Source organism: Gadus macrocephalus, chromosome 16, assembly GCF_031168955.1.
Source record: "Gadus macrocephalus chromosome 16, ASM3116895v1".
NCBI lineage: Eukaryota > Metazoa > Chordata > Actinopteri > Gadiformes > Gadidae > Gadus > Gadus macrocephalus.
The window spans coordinates 11449616-11460535 of record NC_082397.1 but is presented as its reverse complement, the minus strand read 5'-3'; the positions used below and the strand labels follow the sequence as shown (position 1 = coordinate 11460535).

Genomic DNA, 10920 nt, shown 5'->3' with positions numbered 1-10920 from the left:
CGGACATGGAAGTCTCGGTAACGGTGGCGGCAACACTACACACAATAAACAACACACAAACAATAAAGACCCCAAACCCGTTAACCCCACTTAACCTAACAGAAACAAATTGACAAAAGGCAATAAACCCCTTTTTCCCAACCGGCATCACGAATACCCAGACTCCCCGGGGGGTAGGAGTCGCCACAATATTTACCATCTGAAAATTCCGTTAGGAAACCCCGTATTTTCCAAAGTGTCGAAATGCGCATGTGCACAGTAGTTGGCCCAGCCTCAGACAGAGTCTGACTTAAACCTGTGTGTCTTGCTAACAAAGATACTACAGTGAGCCCAACTATTGACCTAAAACTCAACATTGTTGGTTGGACTAAATTGCATTGCACAGTTGACATGAATACTTAATGTTTTATATTCATTTTACTCAGAAATCATAATGAGACCAACAATTTTAAGTTTTTGTTTTTACAGTGTGTGACGCACTGCAAACAGACAGGGCCCTTTCAGTCCCCAGTCCCAGTCCCCATATCCAGTCCCCGTACCCAGTCCCCGTACCCAATCCCCAGTCCCCAGTCCCCGTACCCAGTCCCCAGTCCCCAGTCCCCAGTCCCCGTACCCAGTCCCCGTACCCAGTCCCCGTACCCAGTCCCCGTGCCCAGTCCCCGTACCCAGTCCCCGTACCCAGTCCCCGTACCCAGTCCCCGTACCCAGTCCCCGTACCCAGTCCCCGTACCCAGTCCCCGTACCCAGTCCCCGTACCCAATCCCCAGTCCCCAGTCCCCGTACCCAGTCCCCAGTCCCCAGTCCCCAGTCCCCGTACCCAGTCCCCAGTCCCCAGTCCCCAGTCCCCGTACCCAGTCCCCGTACCCAGTCCCCGTACCCAGTCCCCGTACCCAGTCCCCGTGCCCAGTCCCCGTACCCAGTCCCCGTACCCAGTCCCCATAACCCACTGATTTGTTAGCGCCCTTGCTCTCCCCTTCCTTCCTTCTGACTTCCTCCCTCCGCCTCCCTTCCTCCTTCTTCCTCCTCCCCCTCCTTCCTCCCTCCACCTCCCTTCCACCCTTCCCTCCTCCCTCCCTCATCCTCCTCCCTCCCCCCTCCTCCCTCCCTCCTGAACCAGTAGTGGGAGACCCAATGAAGAACCAGCTCCGCCTCCCTGTGGTGGTATTAAATATTATTATGTTGATATTATTATGATATTATATTATATGCACTATCCAAATCAAAGTTTCATTCCAGTGATTTTTATTTCCTTATCAGCTAGGATTGCCAATTGGAAAAACGAAACAAAGAGTTGTATTTATGTTTTCTTCTAGAGAGTTGTACTCTAGTGTCGTCTACTAGATAGTGTGCAGGCGGACGTCCAGCCGTCTCAGAGAGGCGCTTGTTTCCAGACAAATTGTAACCGGAGCAAGATATACAAAGGAAGCTGTATAAAGTTGACAAAGATTAACATGTGCGCTCACCCCCCCGTTCTGACAACGTAACTCGGCTCCAGCGGTCCTGGACACTGCTGTACATAATCACATCCTCTCCAAGTTACCAATCTGGTGGCGGCGCTTATGATGACTTAGTGACAATATGTGAAATCAGCGATTGGGGGAATGCAATTACCCTCCCAGCACCCAGTCCCCACTCTGTCCTTGACCCCCCGCCGCCGTCGGACCGGTGTGCTGTGACCCCGAAGCAGTTGTGTTCTCTGATCGAGTCCCAGAGTGAGCGCTATAGCGTTTGTGAGAGGAGGTTTTTTTTGTTCGACCAGTTTTCCTGCGGTTGTAAATGTGACGACAAACCTTGAATGTTCATGTTTCATTTTTACGACGAGGTATTAGTTTCATTTTGCTATTGCTCTCGCACACAAACACACAAACACAGAAATTATTCGGTATGATGCTACCCTTCTGAATTCAAGGCCTTTCTCCGCACCTGCACAGGGGGATTGTGGGTAATCAATAATCTGATGTTTTCAAGGCCGAAGCGGGCAGACAACACCCTCGTAAGTTGTTTCCAAAGCAACGGTGACAGAGTGAAGTAGACGACTCTTGGCTAACAGGCTCGGCACGGTCTTGTTGCTTCGTCTATTATGCGTCCGTTTGATCCGCACATCGCAGCGCTATGGGAACTCGCAGATGACTGATGTGATGCACACTTTGCTCATGATATGAATCTCTGGGCTGTAAAATGAATCAGTCTGGTTATCTGGTGTGATTACAGCTGGAACTCCCGGTTCAACCGATGGAGATGTACAGACAGCGGGAGGTGAGGGCAGGGCAACACGTGCATGTGCATCCTATTCACTCATCGTTTCTGCCGTTATGCATTGAAGAGAGACAGTAGGGTAAAGTCCTGCTGGCCTTATTGCAATTAATCATTATGATACATACAGTGATAGCCTAGAATATACACCAAGGTTTCATGGATGATTGACCCTGTCAGGGTAGTGGTTCCACAGTTTGTGCTGTGTATGTAGGCCTATGGGCCCTTGGGGCTCTGGGAGGGAGTAATCTCATTTAATTAGTTGACGCTTGCGTTAAATCTGTGTACCTGGTTGGAAAGACTTGTGTGCATTCTGAAAAAGAAATGTGTCCTTTTAGTCTTAATATGTTTTCGATGATTGTGTGTGAGGGAGTGAGTCTGTGTGCGTGTGTGTGTGTGCGTGTGTGTGTGTGTGTGTGTGTTTGTGTGTGTGTCTGTCTGTGTGTGTGTGTATGTGTGTCTATTGCTTTCAAAATGTTAATATCGTTGGCAAAATAAATCAGGCTTTTGCAATCGAAGAAAACTGTAATGGGTGGGGTGGGTGTGGGGGGATGGGACCTATTATTGAAATGTCACCGGGAATCCAGTGTACCATTTACCGGGAGTGCATTTGAGCTGAGAGATCTGTTATGCAACCTCATCTTCTCCCTAATGGACGCTGCGCTGCATGGGGTCACGTGCTCCACGTTAACCTCTCCCAACTGTGCAACCTATTTTTCTACCAGTAAATAATGTACATAGAAATACTTGACATGTCCTAGTTGGGGCCTTCTCTCGTTTGACTAGTTTTGCCTTAAAATTGTATTTGACGTGATTGATGTATAGTTATTATTAGTTGTATTTATGTCATGACCAAAGTATAGATGTATGAGTTTACCCTCTCGACAAAGTGCATTTTAAACGATTTGATATTTTGTCCGGAAATATTTGAGGTACATACTGTGTGTGTGTGTGTGGGAGCTGTGAGGTGAGTGTGTGTGTGTGCTCTGTTTTCCTGTGTGTTTTTCTATGTGTGTGCGTGTGCACATGTGTGTGTGTGCGTGTGTGCGGGTCTAGGTATAGGTTTTGTGAGTTGTAAGTAGTGTAAATACGAACATAGAACCCAAGAAGGTTAACATGTAAAAACTCTGTGATTTAAGACTTCATCAAACCACCCTGGAGCTGCCCATTGTTAGTGCATACCTACGATATCTTTATAGTCTGATCCCAGCGCGTCTCTGCTGCAGTCTGCACACGGCTGGGCTCACAGCTCCGTGTCAGAGGATCCCACGTTTCAGGGAATTACACATCTGGAGAGCGGACCCTGGGTTTCAGTTAAACTGTGAAATGGGTTTGACGGAAAACGCTGCAGTAATCCTGGCTTTGCACTACAAACCAAGAGGGAGGTCTCTCTCTTTCACCTTGCAAATTAATATCTGAGATTCTCTTTACCGTCTACACGGAAATGTGCGAATGGGGATTTTGGAGGTGGTTAAACTATTCGGAATGTCAATATCTGCCTGTGGTGTTGAGCATGCAGTGCAGCTGTCTCAAAGTCGTTTTGTCATTCTTAGGCACTTTGGTTTTCACGCACACCTGGATTCTCGCTAATGCTTCTGACATTTTCTGTAACATCAATATTCAGCGTTCAGTTGTCATCCTGCTCACATTTCTCCTCGAAACAACCTTTGATGCTACACGCATGTACAGATGTTTGTGTTGCAGGCCGCTTTGAAAAAAAAATACAAATAAGGCACCACAATAATACTTATAGCACAGGAATAATTCTTTAGAGGCTGTGAAACTCGATATCTTTTTATTTAGTTCTGTTTCATTTAAAGATATTACTATGAAAGTCAAGGCACTTTGACACTGTCAATCCTTTGAACAGGTGACCGCTCTGTATGTGACACTTATCAGCTTATCGGTTTGAAGTAGGCACTTTATCGTGAACAACAATTCTTAATGGCATACGATGATATATTGGTTTACAAGGAATTATTCTGTGCATCCCAACGTTTGGATATTTGTTCATGATTGTAATAAAAAGGTTGTTAATCAAGCATTCCTTAGTATGTAAGGTAACTGCGATAAAATGTTGGTAACCTTAAATTTGTATGCTTAACACATCAGTGGTAAGCAAAATATGATCATATATTCTGCTGTTGAAATGTGTAACACATCTGAAAATGAATATTAAAATATTTTTATGTGAATCACAGTAGTACTCATTATGTACGGCCTGTCTTAGTTCTCACACATTGTGCCTCATTTGACAATATCTGTCATTATTTATAATAACCAAATAAAGGATAAGACATTTAGTATCTCCACCTTGTTTAACCTGTTGTTGAAACACACAAACTAACACCCATTATGTATTTCCCCCCACACTCCAAACAAACGTTTGTGGCTAAAATGTTCAATGTCTAACTCTCTGAAAGAGTGCTTTCTTCTCATAATACAATCAATGTTTGCACACAATTAACCAGTCGTCTCAATTTAAATGTTCAAAGGCTTAAGTGCCTTTTTAAAAAAAAAAATACCAGGTGAATTGTGTAGTCTCGGTTCAACTGGCTTCCTGTTTTAAGACTATCCTGATATCATATCTCTCTTGCCCACATACCGCAGCCTTCTGCCCCATCACTGAGGCTGCTGTCGTCATTGGACTCGCCTGTAAACCCTGCCTTCTCCCAGAGTCTCTGAGTATACTGCTGATTATTCACTGGTAGGCGTCTGTGTTCAATGCTAGTTCCCACCAAACCAGTTCGAGTCGTCTGCTGCTTGGACTGCCTGGAGACTGACCGTATTCACCTCATGGAGTCAATATTGTGCGTTGATATCCACGATTCTGAAATGGATTCTACACCTCTCAGGTTCAAGCGACTTGCAGTGCAGGACCACCACTATCGGCAGAGCTGTGTATTGTTTTGGGTTTTGTTGTTATGAAGAGTCTCTAGCAAATAGTTTGGTCAGCTTTGTGGAAACCAACACCTGCAATTATTTGGTTTTCATTTGCCTTCCCCGTGCTCCAAATCATGCAATTATTTTTAACATTGAGAAAGGGTTGGGGGGGGGGGGGGATCCAGTGACTCTAAAAACAAAGTGCTATCCTTTTGTTGTCGTTTGCTTATCTCCCGCTGAGTCACTCCTGCCTTTCCACATCTTGAGTCCAAGCTGTTATTTTCAGGACTATTCGTCACACACGTCGATGGAAGGGGAAGCAAACATCTACAGACACACCGGCAAAATAACTTCCTCATCAAAACCCCAAGTAACCAAGCACGCTTCCTGCCTTCCCACAGAGTGATGTATCCTTGGTGCAGACCCATTTCCCGACCTGTTATCTGACCCATTTTATTTTGTTTGGCGCAGCAGACGCCATTCCACCGAGACTCAATCAAAGCGGTTATTTTTAGGCCCAAATTGCACCTTGCCTGGGCGCAGCGGCTCTTTCACTTTGATTTCGGCTATCAATTCCTCTTTCCCTGAGTATTCCCTTTGGCAAACTGAGAAAAAACTGAAAATCGTCCTCATCTTCCGGCATCAAAGCCCCCTTAGAGCAACACAGACACGCCTTCATGCTTTCATGCCTTCCTGCTTGGATCATCCGGTGGACAGTGGGGGGGAAGGAGTTGTGGATAAGACTCAAAGTAAAGAAGAAGTCACAGAGGGAACGGAACGGATCATCTGAATGTGAGGGCGTTAGAAGAGCTGTGAGGCCGTTCTGCTAACCACATCTGACCCGCCGGTGGTGGGAATATCTTGGAATATCTGGGGGTTCACACCACTAGACCGAGGCCCAATCTGGGCCTTCGTTAGCCTCATAGCATAATTGCATTAATCATATTTTGGCCAAATTGTGATATGTAAACTTAACTCTACTCGCCTTGCTCTGCTGATTCACTTTGCCCCATTGGCTGTATCCTCAGTCAATCAGAGTGCTTTTTAAATTCAATAATCACTATCTGCCTAAGTCATCTATTTGTCTTAGGCATTTTTGATGCTAAATAGAAGATCAACTTTAAAATATGACCTAAGCAACTATGCTATGAGGCTATTAATATGCAAGTTTAGAAATTATGCTAATTCCCTTGAAATTCACACTTTCACAAACATCTGTTTGTGAGGGGGTGACTAGGGAATTAGGCATTTTAAACTCCCATAACGTCGATACCGGACAAACCAAGTAACGTTTGTATATCTGCTTGTGAATTGCAAAAGGCTGTTAAAACGGGAACAGGGTATTCCTGAACACGCCCTTTCTCCCCTTTCACTGGCCGCTCATCGATTCTCACGGGCTGTTCTCACTGGTCATTCCCCAGACCAAGGTTCAGTCTGCGATGAATACAATCACAGATACAGAAGGGCGAAGGTGGAGAGACTTGTAGATTAAGGGTGACATATTACACCACCAGGTGTAATATGTCACCCTTAATCTTTGAGCGACCCAGGTTTGATTGTCCTATAGGGTAATTATTTCCCTGACAGTTGATCCAGTTTGGATTGTATACTTTGATTGTTCTCTGCCTCCCATTGGATGAACCAATTGGCACTGTTTGCACAGAAGAGTAAGGTGTACATAGATAGTTAGCTTTAAAATTGGATGCATCCGACTGCATCTTTGCATTTGCATTCGTTGAGAATATTTTCTAAAGCTATTTTGTGTCTCAGTGTGGGGAGACCAGAATATTTTCTAAAGCTAATTTGTGTGTCAGTGTGGTGAGACCTGGCATTTTGCCTCAGGCTATACAGTTCAAAGACATTTTTACCTTTCATATTTTAATGGAATAAGGTTATTTGGGGTATAGGGCCGAATTCTTCAGCTACATGGCTATTAGTCCAGGGCCAACCAAGGCATGTGCTGCATAATTGTTTCATTATGTGTCGCAGCCTTTACAACGGCCACATTTTGGCCACATTTCTTGTGGCTGACCAATCAATGTTGATGGGAAGTGTATTCAATGGAAGCAATTAATTCCTCAAGGCGTGCTGTAATGACCAGAAAAGGCTCTGTTGTCCTTCTCGCAAAGCAGTGCCTGCAATGACTTAATGTATCAGGATGCATTGCAGGCGAGCTTCTAGTGCTTCTATTTACTGTGACATGAGCAGCTGTGATACACTCTGGTCGGTGTAGTTTAGGTAAATGTAAAATGACATGACTTCCAAGTTGTATTCATTTATTAATTAATAGACATGGCGAGGGCGCTCCGCTACCATGCAGGAGATCTCCCTGGGCCAGTGTGGAGATAGCTGGTTTAACCTGTTGCACACCGATGACTCAATGTGCCAACAGGTGTGCAGCCTCACCCAGCCCCAGAGTCCATCAGACTCCGCCAGGTGAGGCTATTTAAATCAGCGGTCATCCACACACACTTTGTGAGAAAGAGTTTTCTTGACGCACATGGTTGTAGTTAAAACACTCCCAGTACTGCTGGTCAACAACTAGCGTGAGGTGACTCAAATACTGTCTCAATGGTCAGCTGACCTGTTTTACTTTTACATTTACATTTAGGGCATTTAGCAGGCACTTTTATCCAAAGCAACTTACAATTACATTTGTCAGAAGAAAGAGAATCACAATATAGCTCTGTCGGTACAGTAAGGATGTTCATAGAACCAAGTGCCAAGCACTAACAATCACTAGGTTAACCCATTCCCTGTATACAACAGAGATAGCTAGGATAAGATCCTACACAATGCTTTGTAATAAGTACCACTCATTTTAGTGCCCTCCTGGTCTGGGATCTCTTCCAGTTTGCGTTGGGGATCCTGAAACCGGCGTCCACCAGGCCTCGGACCCTGCGAGGCGTCAACTGTTCCTGCAAAGTCAGTTTTTAAACTCACTTTTCTGAGGACTTGGTCTTTTTACTGAGAGGTTAATGATGTTTGTAAGTGTTGTATATACAGTGTTTCTGACTTTTTTTGATGTAGATAGGTTTTTGTGCTGTATGTATGTTTATATGTCTGTGTATTGTTATTAATTTTATGTGGACCCCAGGAAGAATAGCGACCACAGCTGTGGAAGCTAATGGGGATCTGAAAAAAGATAAAAAATGGATAAAAAGATTGTGACGCAAACTCCGGCCCTATCATCTGAGACGGCGTCCAATGCAAACGGCCCACGCTGAGATTCGTGGCAGCAGAATGATTCTCTTTCTGTTGGCATCGGAGGGGCAGTTTGAGCAAGGCATCACCACCTGCTCTCGACATCTCTGTCCACGTTGGTGACCGCCCACGCCGGCCACACAGTATAGCCCTTACTCCGACGGTTGGAGATAATGTTGACAATTGTCTGAAGTCATCCCTATTAAGTCATTTCTATCTAGCCGATGTTTGCAGTAGAATTATCATTGGGCGATATTAAGTACAAAAAAGCCTAACGATGAGCATATTTCAGTGCTTAACTGAATCAAGTCTCTTTTCTATCCCCTTTTCCAACCTTTGAGGAACCATTACAGGTCTGTTTTCAAAATGTCAGCTTTATTGTTCATACCTTTTGGCCTTTCAATCCTTCAGCTCTGTCTCTCTACCGGAACACCTGATAGGCCTTTACAGCCGTGAGGAAACCCTGGTGCCTCTGGCCACCTGAAGAACACTGTGTTGTGGTACTGTAGACCCTGAGGCCTCCCTCAACTGGAGAGGAGAGCCGCTGGAGTATAAAGGAACAGGGCCTCGTTTCCCGAAAGCGTCGTTAGCCTAAGTGGATCGTGAAGTGCGTCGAAAGGGCATCGTAGAGTTTTCACCGCGTTTCCCGAAAGCATCGTTGGTAACGAACGTCTTGAAAACGCTCGTAGCTAACGAGTACTCCAGGGGTACTCGTAGGTACTCGTAGGACGCTAAGAGCATCGTCAGCCTACTATAGCCTCATTGGCGTCACCATCGGACATTCCGTGTATTGGATGCGTTTTATTAAAACGCATTGCGCCTTTATGTTCTTAGTTTGGTGATTAATAAAGATTATTAATTTATTTATTAATAAAGATGTTAAAATGGCCAAAATAAAACGGGACAGTCCAGAAAAAGTTTGCGCAGGCAGGGCACTCAAAATGTGTGAGAGAAAGTGGGGAGATTTGTGCAGACTGTGACATAGGCTACTCATAAAACATAGCCTAAAATAACCCCAAAAATTAAAAATTAAACCAAATAATGAATGAAAGAAAAAAGAAACCAAATAATGAATGAAAGAAATGAAAAAACACGGGGTGATTCAGCACTGATTCAGACACGGGGCTGGGGGTTCAGGGGAGCGGGGGGGGGGCACTGATTCAGACACGGGGCTGGGGGTTCAGGGGTGCAGCGTCAGCGTCTGAACTGTCACGGTGAAGATTCTTTGAATCTATTTTTGTTTTCTAAATCTGCTCTGAGACAGACAGTTTGTGAGAGACCGGTAGATTGATTGAGAGAGAGACAGCGTTACACAGCGAGCAACATCAAATGATGGAGGGGAGCTAAATGCATGCTGGCTCTAACATATGGAGTCATTATCCCAGCGTGTGTTTGTGTTCCTGTAATGCACGTGTGTGTGTGTGTCAGTGGCGGCTGGTCGTTTTTAAAGTGAGGGAGGAAGGACTGCGCGCTTGGTTGCCATTGGCCTGCTTGCACTGTTGGTGTATGGTGGCATAAGAATGTGAGACTCAAGTTGTTTCAGGGTGTTTTGGTGAACTACAAAATAGAAGGGAGGGAGTTATGTGAACAAAATGTATACAAAGCCACCAGTGGCATCACTGTAATTTGAGAAGGAAAGGATGCAAAGCATATTAGTCAAATCAGGCCTACTATTGATTTGTAAAAGTAAATAAAAAAATCTGGGCCCATCATTGGGCCTATTTTTGCCCTCACTGACTGAAGTTATTTAGCTATGTTTATTTTCAGTTACAATTGCTTGTAATGCTACCAGTAAGTCATTGCGTACCTAGCAAACCATGTAGCACTCACAACACTGACGTTGCCATTACTTCTGGAGACCTTGATTTTGGGAAGTGGTCTACCTCTTTCTTTGGTCGCTAACTTAGCACTGTAACTGAATGAATGGAATGCTTTTTGTAATAAGACGTTAACAATGTCCTCCGTTTCCAATGTTTCCATTGTGCATTTAGGATCTCGCTATCGCAGATTTCACTTGCTCTGCGTCTCTCAGACTGAGCACCGCGGCAACGCAGACCGGGTTTGTTATCGACAGCGTTGCCAGATTGGGCAGATTTCCCGCCCAATGATAATTCTTCCAGCCTAACATGGTTAAAAGTAGCCCAATTGGGTGGGAAATCGGACCAATCTGGCAACACTGCTCAACATCCAGGGATCCTACTTATTGGTTCATAGCGCAGACGGATAGATTTTTGCGCGAATCAGACCCCTTAAGGTCCCACCCACTCAGAGGAGGACTTTCCTCCTCTCTCCCATTGAAACCCATGTTATCCACCGGCCGCCAGTACTTTCGGGAAAATGAATGGGAGTCAACGGAGGCGGAGGGAGGACGTTCCTCCCTGAAGTAATTGTCAAAAGGCGATAGGGGGTGCTAATGTCCCTTTACCCAGGGAAACGAACATTATATATTCAAAGGCAATAAAGTAGTCATATTTAAGGGCATTAATTCATTACAATAGTCTGGGCAATCTACATTTTTTATTCTCAACAATGTTAGGGAGGATCTTCCTCCCTCTCCTCAATGGAGAAGCCTCCACTGGT

The 10920-nt window shown here is 45.0% G+C and overlaps 1 long non-coding RNA gene across 1 annotated transcript; it reads left to right on the top strand.

The window, feature by feature from the left end:
• The first annotated feature begins 476 nt into the window (after window positions 1–476).
• LOC132474113 (uncharacterized) lies at window positions 477–4448 on the top strand. The gene is made up of 2 exons (XR_009529577.1): window positions 477–510; window positions 605–4448. It is a non-coding gene; the product is annotated as an uncharacterized LOC132474113 (long non-coding RNA).
• The last annotated feature ends 6472 nt before the right edge of the window (window positions 4449–10920 follow it).